The 16,431-nt window shown below is 39.2% G+C and overlaps 1 pseudogene; it reads right to left on the bottom strand.

Moving 5' to 3' along the window:
- Positions 1 to 11,860: 11,860 nt before the first annotated feature.
- Positions 11,861 to 13,272, bottom strand: LOC105856797 (SWI/SNF-related matrix-associated actin-dependent regulator of chromatin subfamily E member 1 pseudogene; annotated as a pseudogene).
- Positions 13,273 to 16,431: the final 3,159 nt, after the last annotated feature.

Raw genomic sequence — 16,431 nt, 5'->3', positions numbered from 1 at the left:
TCACAGATCTAGAAAAATAATCCTATGCTTCATTTGGAAGCGGAAAAGAGCCTGAATACTCAAATCAATTTTAAGCAAAAGTAACAAATCTGGTGGCATCATATCACCAGACTTTAAATTATACTACAAGGCAATAGTAACCAAAACAACATAGGACTGTCACAAAAATAGAGACATAGACCAATGGAATAGAACAGAGAACCGATATATAAAGCCATCCACATATAGCCAGACAACAATATACAGTGGGGAAAGTAAGCCCTAGTTAAAAAAAAAAATGGTTCTTGGAGAATGGGATAGCCATGTGCAGAAGAATGAAATTGGATCGATGTCTCTCACTCCTCACAAAACTTAATTCAAGATGGATAAAAGACTTAAATGTTAGGCATGAAACTGTAAGAATTCTAGAAGAAAATGTTGGAAAAATTCTTCTAGACATCAGCCTAAGAAAATGATTTGTGAAGAAGATCGCAATAGCAATCACAGCAACATCGAAAATAAATAAATGGGATTGATTAAATAAAAACAAGCTTCTCACTCATAAAAATTTATTCTTCAGGAGATTTTATAAGGTATTTGTTTTGGATATTTAACAGTTTACCAATAGAGATAAGATTAACTAATTTTTATTATGTATATTTAAGGTGTATAGCAGGACATTTTGAAATATACATGTATAGTGAAATGATCACTATAGTCAAACAAATTAACATATACATCACCTCAAATAGTTGCCTTTTGTGTGTGAGTGTCAGTGTGTGTGTGTGTGTGTGTGTGTGTGTGTGTGTGGTAAGAGCATGTAAAATCAGCAAATTTTCATTTTATAATACAATATTATTGACTATAAACTCATGCTGTATATTATATCTCTTCAGTTATTTATCCTATGTAACTGTAATTTTGTATCCTTTGAAGGACTGGCTAAATATGTTTGCTTGTTTGTCTTTGTCTCAGTATCATGGTGATCAATAGAAAGCCAGAGGTGGCCATTTTAGATGTTGTGGGGATTGGAGGAAAATGGAGAGTAATGAGGTATCTATAGAGTCATGCTGTGGAGTACAGAGAATAGCAGGCTGACATGGAGTGATTGTTCTACAGTGTTTTAAAGTGCAAGTGTTCAAATAATAGGACAATGAATGGCAAGGGATTAGTAATTAAGTCCTCTCCTTGGAAATGTGGAAGCTCTCATAAAATATGCTATATTGGCTTTATCTTCAATACATTTGTAAAGTAGAACACTTGATAATGTAAATAAAAAGCGGTCTAGATCAACATGAAAAAAAAATCTTCTGAGCTAAGGAAATAATTAACAGAGCAAATATTCAACCTACAGAATGGGAGAAAATATTTGCAAGCTATACATCCAGTTCAAGGCTAATAACCAGAATCTACAAAGAACTCAAGCAAACCAGCAAGAAAAAAGACATATGATTCCATTATAAAGTGGGCAGAAGTCATGAAAAAATGCTTTTCAAAAGAAGATAGACGAATGGCTAATGAACATATAAAAATGCTTAATATCACTAATCATCAGAGAAATGCAAATTAAAACCACAATGAGCCTGGCATGGTGGCTCATGCCTATAAACCTAGCACCCTGGGAGGCCAAGATGGAAGGATTTCTTGAGCTCAGGAGTTCAAGACCAGCCTGAGCAAGAGTGAGACCCTATCTCTACTAAAAATAGAAAAAAAAATTAGCCGGGTATGGTGGCACATGACTGTACTTTTAGCTACTTGTGAGCATGGAGCAGGAGGATCTCTTGAGCCAGGGAGTTTGAGGTTGCTCTGAGCTAGGCTGATACCATGGTACTGTAGTCCAGGCAACAGAGCAAGACAAAAAGAAAGATATCACCTTACCACAGTTAGAATGGCCTTTTGTTAAAAGGTTCAAAAACAATAGATGCTGGTGTGCATGTCAAGAGAAAAGAATGCTTATCCACTGTTGGTAGGACTGCAAATTACTACAACCACTATTGAAAATATTCCTCAAAGAACTAAAAGTAGGCCTACCATTTGATTCAGCAATCCCACTGCTGGATATTTGCTCAAAGAAAATTAAGTCATTTTATCAAAACGACTCCTGCACTCAAATGTTTATTTCAGCACAATTCACATTTACAAAGATCAACAACCCAAGTGTTCATCACTGAATCCACTTCTATCTTCATTACTTTTCTCTGCCTCCTCTCTATGGATTCCCAGAAATCTCACTCAGATGATCAATCCAAAGTTGGATATCTACTTGCAACTTTCATTTCTCTCTGTGAGTGCAGCATTGTGCAGGCTGTTTCTAGTCCACCATCATGCACCCCTTGCTATTTTAAAACACTTAGATTTTGTTATAATTTGTTCTATTGTCATGATTTAACCTGTAGATACTAGTACTTAAGTTTATAATAGATAGTTGAATTAAAAATAACTTGTAAATGTACTTGAATATTAGAGTATAAATTTTGAGCATGGTTCTGAAAGGCCTTCAATATAATGTCTCTACCAATGTACAGATTATTGATAGTATGATTGGATTAAATGTGTAACTATGCAATTTACCTTCTTTAAAAAACATCATTTATTCTGATGTACAGGTCTGGTATATTTAAAATCATTTTTAATTTTCTTTTTTACTTTAGCATATTATGGGAGTACAAATGTTTAGGTTATGTATGTTGCCCTTGCCCCACTCGAGTCAGAGCTTCAAGTGTGTCCAACCTCCAGATGCTGTGCACCTCACCCATTAACTGTGTATATACCCATCTCCTCATCCTCCCTCACATCTGCCTAACACTTATGAATGCTATTACTATATGATCACTTAAGTGTTGACCAGTTAAAAATATTTTGATAATGAGTACATGTGGTGTGTGTTTTTCCATTCTTGGGATACTTCACTTAGTATAATGGGTTCCATTTCTATACAGGACAATACAAGAGGTGCTATACCATCATTGTTTTTTTTTTCTTTAATTTCGGCATATTATGGGGGTACAGATTTTAAGGTTTAAATAAATGCCCATTTCCCCCCTCCCCCCAAAAGTCTGAGTCTCCATCATGACCATCCCCCAGATGGTGCACATCTCACTCATTGTGTATGTATATACCCGACCCCACCCCCTCCCACCTGCCCAATACCCTATTACTGTAGTACCTATGTGTCCATTTAGGTGCTACTCAGTTAATACCAGTTTGCTGGAGAATACATCTGGTGCTTGTTATTCCATTCTTGGGATATTTCACTTAGTAGTATGGGTTCCAGCCCTAACAAGGAAAATATAAGATGTGCTATATCACGATTGTTTCTTAGAGCTGAATAGTACTCCATGGTATACATATACCACATTTTATTAATCCGTTCTTGGATTGATGGGCACTTGGGCTGTTTCCACAGCCTTGCAATTATGAATTGTGCTGCTATAAACATTCTAGTGCAAGTGTCTTTTTTGTAGAGTGTCATTGGATCATTTGAGTAGATGCCCAGCAATGGGATTGCTGGATCAAATGGTAGATTCACTTGTATCGCTTTAAGTTATCTCCATATTGCTTTCCACAGAGGTTGAACTAGTTTGCAGTCCTACCAGGAATGTAGGATTGTTCCTCGCTCTCCGCAACCAAGCCAGCATTTATTGTTTGGAGATTTTTTGATAAAGGCAATTCTCACTGGGGTTAAATGGTATCTATCTCATTGTGGTTTTGATTTGCATTTCCCTGATGATTAGAGATGTTGAGCATTTTTTCACATGTTTGTTGGCCATTCTTCTGTCTTCTTTAGAAAAGTTTCTGTTCAAGTCCTTTGCCCACTTTTTAATGGGGTTATTTGATTTTTTCTTCCTGATTTTTGTGAGTTCTAAGTATATTCTAGTTATCAGTCCCTTATCGGATGCATAGGATGCAAAAATTTTCTCCCATTCTGTAGGTTGTCTGTTTACTTTCATGACTATTTCTTTGGCTGTGCAGAAGCTTAGTAGTTTGATCATGTCCCATTTACTTATTTTTGTTGCTGCTGTGATTGCCTTTGGGGAATTCTTCATAAACTCTTTGCCCAGGCCGATGTCTAGGAGAGTGTTTCCAACTTTTTCCTCTAGAGTTCTAATAGTTTCATACCTTACGTTTAAGTCGGTTATCCAGCGTGAGTTGGTTTCTGTGAGAGGTGAAAGGTGTGGGTCCTGTTTTAGCATTCTACAGGTGGCTATCCAGTTGTCTCAGCACCATTTATTGAAAAGGGATTCTTTTCCCCAGCGTATGTTTTTGTCTGCTTTGTCAAAGATTATATGTCTATATGAGGATGGTTTTATATCAGGATTCTCACATCTGTTCCACTGGTCAATATTCCTATTTTTGTGCCAATACGATATTGATTTAATTACTACAGCTTTGTAGTATAGTTTGATATCTGGCATATTAATGCCTCCCATTTTGTTTTTGTTGCCTAGAATTGCTCTGGATATTCGGGGTTTTCTTTGGTTCCATACGGAACGTAAAATTATTTTTTCTATATCTGTGAAGAATGCTGATGGGATTTTAATAGGTATTGCATTGAATCTGTAGATCAGTTTGGGTAGTATAGACATTTTGATGATATTGAGTCTGCCGATCCACGAGCATGGTATGGATTTCCATCTGTTTACATCCTCTGCTATTTCCTTCCTAAGAGTTTCATAGTTCTCCGTGTAGAGGTCTTTTACGTCCTTGGTTAAGTATATTCCTAGGTACTTTAATTTCTTTCTTGCTATTGTGAAGGGAATTGAGTCTTTGATTTGGTTCTCATTAGATTGTTGTTGGCGTATATGAATGCCTCTGATTACTGTGTATTGATTTTGTATCCTGAGACATTACTAAATTCATGGATCAGTTCCAGGAGTTTCTTGGTTGAATCTTTGGGGTTTTCTAGATACAATATCATATCATCAGCAAACAGTGAAAGTTTGATCTCTTCTGCCCCTATTTGGATACCTTTGATTCCATTTTCCTTTCTGATTGCTGTAGCCAAGACTTCCAGAACTATGTTGAACAGAAGTGGAGATAGTGGGCAGCCTTGTCTGGTTCCAGTTCTAAGTGGGAATGATTTCAATTTTTCCCCATTCAGTATGATGTTGGCTATGGGTCTGTCATATATGGCTTGTATCATTTTTAGGTATGTCCCTTCTATGCCTATTTTCTTAAGTGTTCGTATCATGAAAGGGTGTTGAATTTTGTCAAAAGCTTTTTCTGCATCTATTGAAAGAATCATGTGGTCTTTGTTTTTGCTTCTGTTTATGTGGTGAATTGCATTTCTAGATTTACGTATGTTGAACCATCCCTGCATCCCTGGGATGAAGCCCACTTGGTCGTGGTGCATTATTTTTTTGATAAGTGTCTGGATTCGGTTAGCTAAGATTTTGTTGAAAATTTTTGCATCTATATTCATTAGGGATATTGGTCTGTAGTTTTCTTTTTTTGTTGCATCCTTTCCTGGTTTTGGTATCAGAGTAATATTCGCTTCATAAAAGGTGTCGGGGAGGTTTCCGTTCTTCTCGATGTTGTGCAATAGTTTCTGCAAGATAGGTACTAGTTCTTCTTTGTAAGAATGGTAAAATTCCGGTGTGAAGCCATCTGGACCGGGACTTTTCTTTTTAGGGAGATTTTTAATTGCTGTTTCTATTTCAGCTGTTGAGATTGGTCTGTTCAGGGAATCTATTTCTCCCTGGTTGAGCCTAGGGAGGCTGTGTGTTTCTAGAAATTTGTCTATTTCCTCCACATTTTCCAGTTTGTGTGCATAAAGATTTTTGTAGTATTCATAAATTGTATCTTGTATCTCTTTGGGATCAGTTGTGATATCTCCTTTTTTGTTCCTGATGGAGCTTATTAGAGATTTCTCTTTTCTGCTTTTCGTTAGCTTAGCCAATGGTGTGTCAATTTTGTTTATTTTTTCAAAGAACAAACTTTTTGTTTTATTAATATCCTGAATAGCTTCCCTGTTTTCAATTTCGTTTATTTCTGATTTGATCTTGTTGATTTCACTTCTTCTGCTGGGTTTGGGGTTGGTCTGCTCTTCTTTTTCCAGCTCGTTGAGTCATTTCATTAGATTGTCTATTTGTGATCTTCTTGTCTTTTGGTTATAGGCATTTATGGAGATAAACTTTCCTCTCAGAACTGCTTTAGCTGTGTCCCAGAGGAGTTGATAACTTGTCTGTCCATTGTCGATTTCTTCATTGAATTTTTTTATTTCCGTCTTGATTTCTTCATTTATGAAGTAATCATTTAGTAGGAAGTTATTTAATTTCCACGTTTTTGTGTAGAAATGTGAGTTTCTGTTAGGGTTGATTTCTAGTTTTATTCCGCTGTGATCTGAGAAGGTACATGGTATGATTTCTAATTTTTAAAATTCTTGACATTTTCTTTGTGTCCTAGGATATAGTCAATCTTAGAGAATGTCCCATGAGCTGATGAGAAGAACGTATATTCAGTGGATTTTGGGTAGAATGTTCTATAGATGTCTCTCAGACCCAATAGTTCTAGAGTTTTGTTTAAGTCCATTATTTCTTTATTAATTTTCTGTTTGGAGGATCTGTCTCGTGCCGTCAGTGGGGTGTTGAAATCTCCGGCGATTATGGAGCTGCTATTAATCCATTTGCTTAGCTCCAGTAAGGTTTGCTTTATGAATCTGGGTGCACCTAAGTTGGGTGCATATATATTTAAAATTGTTATCTCTTCTTGTTGAACTGTGCCCTTCACCATTATCTAATGACCCTCTTTGTCTTTCACTACTTTTGTTGCTTTAAAAACTAAATCATCTGAAATTATAACTGCCACACCAGCTTTCTTTTGGCTTCTATTTGCTTGGAATATTGATCTTCACCCTTTTATTCTTAGTCTATATGCATCCTTGCAGGTTAGATGTATTTCCTGAAGACAGCATATACTTGGCCTGTATTTTCTTATCCATTCAGCCGGCCTATGTCTCTTGAGTGGAGAGTTTAAGCCATTCACATTTATTGAGAGAACTGATAGGTAAGGTAGAATACTGATCATTCTGTTGGGTTGGATGTTATTGCTATGATTTCTGTCTTGAGCCATTGTAATATATGGTCTTTAATATCTTTGGGTTTTGGTTGCTTTTATATTCGTGGGTTATTATTATGATATTCCATGCGTAATGCTGTTTTAAGTACTTGTTGTAGGGCTGGACTTGTCTTGGTGAATTCTCTGAGCCTTTGCTTGTCTGAGAGTGTTTTTATTTCTCCTTCATATATGAAACTTAGTTTTGTGAGGAGTGAGATTCTAGGCTGGGTATTGTTTTGTTTCAGAAGAGTGAGAATGGGGCCCCAGTCTGTCCTTGCTTGTAAAGTCTCATTAGAGAAGTCTGATGTTATTCGAATTGGCTTTCCCTTGTATGTTACTTGCTTCTTTTGTCTTACAGCTCTTAGAAGGGCCTCTTTAGTTGATACTTCGGTCAGTCTGATGACTACATGTCGTTATGTCTTCCTGTTTGCATTGAATCTCCCAGGGGTCCTCTGAGCTTCTTGAACTTGTATATCAAGATTTTGAGCAAGGCCTGGGAAATTTTCCTCTATTATATCTTCACATAGCTTGTCCAACCCTTGAGTGTTGTTTTCTTCCCCTTCTGGTAAGCCTATGACCCTCACATTAGGTTTCTTCACATAATCTCACAGCTCTTGTAGGCTTTGCTCTTTACTCTTGTTTCTCTGCTCTATTTCTGTGACTGATTTATTTAATTGGAGGGTGTTATCTTCAAGCTCTGAGATTCTTTCTTCTGTTTGATCTGCCCTGTTCTTGAAACTTTCCACTGTATTTTGTAGTTCCTTGAATTGGTTCTTTATTTCCAGGAGTTCGGTTACACTTTTCTTCATTGTGTCTATTTCGTTTCCCATATCCTGGAGGCTTTTTGTGGATTCTATGTGTTAGTTATTGAGTTGTTGTTGCAGCTAGGTGAGTGTTCTTATGATCCACATACAAAATTCCTCTTCTGTCATATTGGTTGCCTGATTTTGGTTGGTGTCCTTTTCTAAGAGGCTGTTGTTCCTCTTTGGTGGTGTGTTTTCCGTTTGGTTCTTCATATTTCCTGAGTTCTTTCGCTGATTTCTTGCCATGTCAATCAGTTGTTGTTTCTTTCCTTAAGTTATTGTTTGTGTATTCACCCACCTTGTTTAGTTTCTGAGGCTTTAGGTGATGTCTGTGTGTGAAATTGGACCACTCCCTGTATATTGCGTCAGTGGGTGCCGTGGAAAGGCTGTGCAAGATACCGTCCCTGTCAGTAGGTGGCGGTTGCTTGGAGAAACAGGCTATGCTGTTGATTTTGTGTCCTGTTATCAGCTCTTGTTCTGGGCGGAGCTGGGTTGGGTAAGCCTGCCCTCAGGCCGTTATCAGGGGTCAAAGTTCCATTCTCTGCTTCCAGGGTAAGCTGTCAGGTCGGGGCTGGAATGGTCCTGCTCAGCCAGACAGTCTAGGTGTGGGGGTGGGCTCTCTGAGATGTGCAGTCTGGAGTGGGCCTCGCTTCTTTCCACCCTCCCCAACTCCGCAGCTACTCCTGGGCCTCTGCCAGCAGGCCAGACCACAAACCACCAGGCCTCCCCGGACTGTGATGCCGGCGGGGATGTTCCCTGCACAGGAACGCCACTGGGGTTGGGCACACAGCCTCCTCCTGGGAGGAGGGTTGCCCTCTAGGATGCCGATCCGCCCCTGGAGTCACACACACCTCAGTAGGCTGTTCACATATAACCCTTCTGTGCCCCAGGCATTGCTAGCCCTCGGTGCAGGAGATCTGGTCTGCAGGTCCGACCTCTGTGTCCCAGAGTTCAAACTGTATCCCCACCAAGGAGAGGATTTCCAGTCCCAATTCACCCACAGGGAGCCCAAGCTGGGTCTATGTCTCTCAGCCTCTGAGTCGGCACCGTTCTCCTGGGAACACCGTGACAGCAGCACCTGGGAGGGTGGGTGGGTAGGGAGCTCACAGTCTGAGTTCCCCTGAGTCAGCTGTAGGGTCCCAAAAGGGAAGGTCCCATTCCCTGGAGGTGCCTCTGGCTGGTGGCTGTATTGTTTCTCTGGGCAGCCGTGGGTAGGGTCAGCGGAGGAGAGGAGGAGGCAATATGGCACCTGCCCCGCGGCTCAGGTCTGTGACATGGAGGTGCCTGGAGGAAGTTGGGAACCTGGTGCCACGTCTGCTACAGGTTCACCACTGGCTGGCGGCTGCCATCTCTGGGCTGGTGTCCGCAGGCCTCTCCACCCACTGGGGAGCCCATCAGCAGTCCCAAATGCAGGGGAGGGGAAACAGCAAATCCACACACCCTTGTCGCTGGTCTCTGGGCTGCTCCGGTGGTCTCAGCCTCCAGTTCTCCTCCACAGCCTCCTCCCGTGGAGTCTCCCGGGTTCTCAGGTACCCCTCCTTCTGGCCCTTGTCTGCTGTATGCTCGTCTTCTTGCTTCTTTCCTCTAATTTCTGCTAGAATCTGTCTTTTCTGCAAAGACACTCTGTCTGGAGATGTTATTCATCCGCCCTCTTGCTCCACCCCTCTCATCATTGTTTTTTTAGCTGAATGGAACTCGATGGTATACATGTACCAGATTTTATTTATATAATTTATTTATAGAATAATTTTCATTCCCTTTTAATCACAGAATTTGCAAATCATCTGCACACCTTCTAGACATGTCTAATGCCAAGCATCAGAGAAATTTGTACAGATGAAGAAAGGGGAAATTGCTTTTGAAATGTGATGAAACCTTACCAGTAAATACAACTGTCCAACACTTGGGATAGAAAGCTATCCTTCATGCATTCCTGGAAGTACTTAACCATTAGAATTATTCATTACGATTGTCTCCCTTACTTAAAGAAGTAAACTAATTTTTTCATGCTGCGTTTCAAAATGTGGGCAAAGGACTTGAACAGAAACTTTTCTAAAGAAGACAGAAGAATGGCCAACAAACATATGAACAAATGCTCAACATCTCTAATCATCAGGGAAATGCAAATAAAAACCACAATGAGATATCACTTAACTCCAGTGAGAACGGCCTTTATCAAAAAGTCTCAAAACCATAAATGCTGGCGTGGATGCGGAGAGAGAAGAACACTCCTACAATGCTGGTGGGACTGCAAACTAGTTCAACCTCTGTGGAAAGCAATATGGAGAAACCTTAAAGTGATACAAGTAAATCTACCATTTGATTCAGCAATCCTATTGCTGGGCATCTACCCAAAAGATCCAATGACACTCTACAAAAAAGACACCTGCACTCGAATGTTTATAGCAGCACAATTCATAATTGCAAGGCTGTGGAAACAGCCCAACTACCCATCAATCCAAGAATGGATTAATAAAATGTGGTATATGTATAACATGGAGTACTACTCAGCTCTAAGAAACAACGGTGATATAGCACATCTTATATTTTCCCATACTATTAAGTGAATTTTCCCAAGAATGGAAAAACAAGCACCACATATACTCACCAGCAAATTGGTATTAACTGAACAGCACCTAAGTGGATACATAGGTACTACAGTAATAGAATATTGGGCAGGTGGGAAGGGGGAGGGGGCAGGTATGTACCACATATAATGAGTGAAATGTGCACCATCTGGGGGATGGTCATGCTTGAGACTCAGACTTGTGGGGGTAGGGGGGAATGGGCATTTATTGAAACCTTAAAATCTGTACCCCCATAATATGCTGAAATAAAAAAAATGAGATATCACTTAACTCCAGGGAGAATGGCCTTTATCAATATGTCTCCAAATAACAAATGTTGGTGTGGATGTGGAGAGAGAGGAACATTCCTACACTGCCGGTGGGACTGCAAACTAGTTCAACCTCTGTGGAAAGCAATATGGAGATACCTTAAAGCGATACAAGTGAATCTACCGTTTGATCCAGCAATCCCATTACTGGGCATCTACCCAAAAGAGCCAATGACACTACAAAAAAGACACCTGCACTGGAATGTTTATAGCAGCACAATTCATAATTGCAAGGCTGTGGAAACAGCCCAAGTGCCCATCAATCCAAGAATGGATTAATAAAATGTGGTATATGTATACCATGGAGTACTATTCAGCTCTAAGAAACAACGGTGATATAGCACATCTTATATTTTCCTGGTTAGAGCTGGAACCCATAGTACTAAGTGAAGTATCCCAAGAATGGAAAAACAAGCACCACATATACTCACCAGCAAACTGGTATTAACTGAGCAGCACCTAAGTGGACACATAGGTACTACAGTAATAGGGTATTGGGCGGAGGAGGGTGGTGGTTATATACATACATAATGAGTGAGATGTGCACCATCTGGGGGATGGTCCTGCTGCAAACTCAGACTTTCGGTGGAGGGGGGAAAGGGCATTTATTGAAACCTTAAAATCTGTACCCCCATAATATGCCGAAAAACAAAAAAAAAACCTTAAAAAAAAGAAGTGAACTGATAACTTTCTTTCTTATGACATTGCCCATCTCACAGTCAATCAGAAAGGCAGTAATAGTTTGGCATGCTATAAAAATGGGAGACTTACCCAGAAAATGTTAAAATGCTCATATGCTCAGATATCCCTTTTTCTCAGTACAGTTAAGAAAAAATAAGCTAAAAACCTTTTAAGGAAACTTGACAATATTTTCTAAAGGACTAGAAAATATTTATATTTTCCAATTCAATAATTGCACTTTGGGGAATCTACCCTGAGGAAAGGCTACCAAGCATAAATAATCCTTAAACAGAGAATGATTCAATGTGGCAGTATTTATAATAGCAAAAAATTATAACCAAGTTATCTTTCCAACAATAGGAAATTTCTAAATTATACTGCATCCATATTTTCAAAACTATATAGTAGTTAACACATTAATGATTTTAATTAATTGAGTGACCACTTTTATTTTATTTTTTTTTTTTTAAAAACCAAAAAACATTTTTCATTTTAAAAAGTATTTAGAACACATAAAACAAGGCAACATCTATTCCTTTTTCTCGTCTTCTGGTATGGGATCTGTTGGTGGCTCCTCTACTGTGGCACTGTTGCTCTCTGAGCCGGTGTTGCTGTCACTGGTTCCTTCCTCTGCCATACTGTCAACCCCCTCCTGCCCACTCTCCTTGTCCTCAGGAGTTGAGGTGCCTTCTTCACCATTCTGTTGGCTTTCTGTTGTTTCTTCAAGGTGTGTCTCCTCTGTCTCCATTGGAATGTTCTCGTCATCTTTCTTTTCCTCAGCTTTATTTGCCACTTGCTCTTCCTCAGGAACAATGCTGCTCTGACTGCGCTCTGCTTGCTCTGCTGCCTCCTTTTCCCTTTCCTCCTGCCTTTTGCGGGCTTGCTCCTCTGCCTGTGCAATCTCAGCGGCAATCTTCTCCATATCCACTTCCACCTTCAGACAGCACAACCTTTTAAGTTCATTGTTAAATGAATCTGTGCTTTCCAGGAATTTCCTCTTCTTTTCCTGATGTCGTTCCTCTATTTGAAGAAGTTCAGCCTCTAGTTTGCGCTGATGAACCATTAAAGATTGGACCTGTCGTTTGAGGACCTGCATTCTGGCTGTTGTGACAACTGACCGAACGTCTGGCACCACACTCTCACTAAGGATTTCACTGATGAGGCGGTGGTTTCTCTGGAAACGGGCAGTGGCTGTATGCTTCATTGAAAAGCCATCATCATAATCATCTGGATCTTCAGCAGGCTGAATGCTCATGTACGGTTCTCCTTTCTCCATGCGAGACTGTCTCTGTCGACTTTCTTCCTCTAAAGCAGCTTCTGCACGACTTTTTGCATTTATGTAAGCAAGGTAAGCGGGGCAATTATGATAGGCCTTCATAGATTCATTGTATTCTATCTTTTCTGCTTCGTATTCGTTTAAATATTCTTGTTTCTCTTCATCAGTGAGATCTCGCCACATGCCACCAATAATCTTGCCAATCTCCCACAACTTTAGGTCAGGGTTAGAAGCCTTTACTTGGTCCCAGACCTTTCTGCTGTACCTCATGTAGGGCATCAGCGGCTTATCTGGTGGCTTTGGGGGTTTTGGAATCGTAATACCAGAGGATGCCGTGACCCGGCTGTTGGTGCCCGGGTTCCCTCCCAGCCTGTAGTTGTTGTAGGCGAGATGACTGTATGGATTGTATCCCACAAACCCTGGTGTGCTGGGCATTTGTGTTGCAGGAGCTGGGGTGGGAGGTGGGGCATAAGATGGTCTTTTTGACATTTTGGAAGATTAAGTTCTCAGTTCCTTAAGAATGAATCTGAGACACCGCGGGCAGAAAAAGCGCCCGCAGCTCCGGCTTCGCTTCCCTTTGTCCGGCCTTTATTTTTATAAATTAAAAAAATATATAATATTGAATACAGTGTGGACAATATTTAGCCAAATAGCTTTATTTGAATAAAGGTAGAAGCATGCCAAAATTGTTAAGTGATAACCTTTGGTTGGGAGGACAATGAGTCATGTTTCCCATTTTTAGTCCTTTATGTGTTTTGTAATAGATCTACACTAAATTTGATTCCTTTTAAAATCAGAATATAAATATCACTAATGTGTGCAAGACCTTTAGCTCTTCACTGAACTTCAGGCCAGTCAAGCCCAGCATGACAGGAAAAGACAGAGAAAAGAGGTTTGTTTAGCACATCTTGTTCCATTTTAAAATATATTACCTTGCATTTTTTTCAACTATCAATCTAGCTTTTCATTAATATTTAGAGTATGAAGACATCACTTCAAACACTGGCAGTATAATTCCATAAATAAATGAATCACTAGTGGTAAAGCTAAACCAATTATATCTGACACGCCAACACTCTCACACACCACATTTTCTTTATCCATTCATCCATTGGTGGACAATTCAGTTGATTCCATATCTTAGTTTGTGAATAGTGCTGCAATAAACATGGGAATGCAGGCATTTCTTCAATATGCTGATTTCTTTTCTTTTGAGTATATACCTAATGGTGGGATTGGTGGATCACGTGGTAGTTCTATTTTTAGGTGTTTCAGAGGAGCCTCCATACTTTTTCCATAAAGGCTGTGATGCTTTACATTGCCATTAACAATGTATGAGCATTCTCCTTTCTCTGCATCCTTGATAGCATTTTTTATTTTTAAAATAATAGCCATTCTAATTGGGGTGAGATAATATCTCACTGTAGTTTTGATTTGAATTCCCCTAATCATTAGTGATGTTGAACATTTTTCTTGTTCATGTTGGCTATTTGTATGTCTTCTTTTGGAAAAATAATATTGTTTTATTTTTCAATGTTCCAATTAACAAAAAAAATGTTTGACAATTATGTATGTTATCAGTAAAATAAATCATCTCTAGTGTGGTCGTCCATCTCTAATATGATATAAGCTTTTGCTTTGAGGATACAGAGCCTTTCTCCTTCCTCTCCATTCAGACATTGTATGTAACTGCTTACACAAAACTTGGAAGGTAAAATCCACCTTTTAATCAGGGCACAGATGAAGCAAGTCTCAAAAAGGAAATTGAGTTTCCTACACCTGACATCATACCCTACCAAAAATAAATAAATAAATAAAAAAGATTGTCTATGTCATTGGGGTTAAAAACCTGGAAAAGATGATAGAAAAGAACAAAATAAGAGAAGAAAACAAAGTTCTAGCCAATATATCATCAGTGCAGCAATGCAATAAATGTCCGTTGTCTGTTAGTTTCGGAATTAGATGGGTAAGGGCTTACCTACTCATCCCTTATCCCCAACATATATAGATGAAAGCTGCCATTGAAGTTGCGGTATCTGCCCTTGTTCTTTCCATAGCCTGCTAAAGACCTTTTCATGTCTTTTACTTGGACTTTCCTAGTATCTTCCTGGTTTTATGTCCAGAAGGTTCCCTTCAGGTCAATCTCAGGTGAACTATATAGTAAAACTAAGTATGAACACATACCTTTGATGTGACATCTCAGGACTCTGTGCCTGATGGCCAAGGAACCAGGAGTAATCTTGAATGACAAAAACAGTTGTGACACCTGGAACAATATGAAGGATTCAAGTTATTTGACTCTTCCCTCATGGGACACAGTGCCTGTCCATTTTATCTTTGTAATTTTTGTATTGATCTTGGCAGAAAACAATACTAAAAAAGGAATAAAAAATGTTTTTGTGTCACCTCATCATGTGATAGGCAAATAAAACATTACACCCAGTTATTTTGGCAAAAGGCAACTGGCCATACTCTATTTGAAGGAAATTGACACAAATACAATACACATAACTGATACAGTCTGTATATGCCAATTTTAACACACCCAATACTCCCTGTGGTTGCTTGTTCCAGTAAGGAAGGGCTTGAAGGCTGTTATTGTGGAACTGAAATGTGATAAAGATGGGCCAGGTCACATCCCCTTAAATAAGGAGTCCTCAAACTTTTTAAACAGGGGGCCAGTTCACTGTCCCTCAGACAGTTGGAGGGCCATTGGAGAGTGCGGCGCACATTCCACACATGCCCACTGTGGGCCCAGGACAAGTTGGCTGCTAAGCAAGACAGGCAGTGGCAGCAAAAACACCCAGTGGGACAGATAAATGTCCTCTGCAGGCTGCATGTGGCCCGTGGACCGTAGTTTGAGGATGCCTGCCTTAAATACTCCTTTCCTGCAAGTGAAATTCAGGCTTTGAGAAAAAAGAGTGCCTCTCTGTCTGATTAATGAATATATAATCCCCCATCTGTGAGCATAGAAACTTATTATATGGTATTCACCCTCCTTTTAGACCCTACTTGTATCCTTTGCCTTGTTCTAAGGAATAAAGTCTTTTATATGTTTTTACCAAGTGTTGGGAAGGAAATACTTAAAACTTTGCATCATGTACATTCATGAGCAAAATATCTGGCTTTGACAATGATTAAGCCCTGTTACTGAATCATGGCCACTGAGACAATGAATACGTGGGCAGGAAGCAGAGAAAAGTAATTCTGTGACTGAGACTAGACACTCCAGCAGATGTGGCTATCTATTGCCCACACTAGAGAAGAAAAGACATTTCACATCTGTCATTTCTTTTAAATGTACAAACTCACTAAAAGGTGAATACCTGTGGGCATACAATGGGACTTTAAATACCTAAGATCAACATGAAACTTCTTTGCTTTTTTAAAATGTTGGTGTCTTTTTAAAAAGTGATAGTATTCTCATGATTATCACTCAAAAATGAAAAAAATGCTTTGCATCTAGGGCATATATATATATATATATATATATATATATATATATATATATTTTAGCTAATTCATTGACATCTCTGATATCAACTGTCATTTATTAAAAATAAACTATTTAAAAACGCTGTTTTTTTCTCCTACTAGGCAGAAGAAAATTCAGAAGTATGGCCATTTGTTTTTCTTATTGGTTTCATGAGATATGCCTAATGTTCCTGTTCATTTTGTAAAGTATTTTACCTTACATTTTCATTCCTTAACTAATTTTCTAAGGCAAATGAAACATAACT

Source organism: Microcebus murinus, chromosome X (genome assembly GCF_040939455.1).
Source record: "Microcebus murinus isolate Inina chromosome X, M.murinus_Inina_mat1.0, whole genome shotgun sequence".
Lineage (NCBI taxonomy): Eukaryota > Metazoa > Chordata > Mammalia > Primates > Cheirogaleidae > Microcebus > Microcebus murinus.
This window is presented reverse-complemented; position numbering and strand designations above follow the sequence as displayed.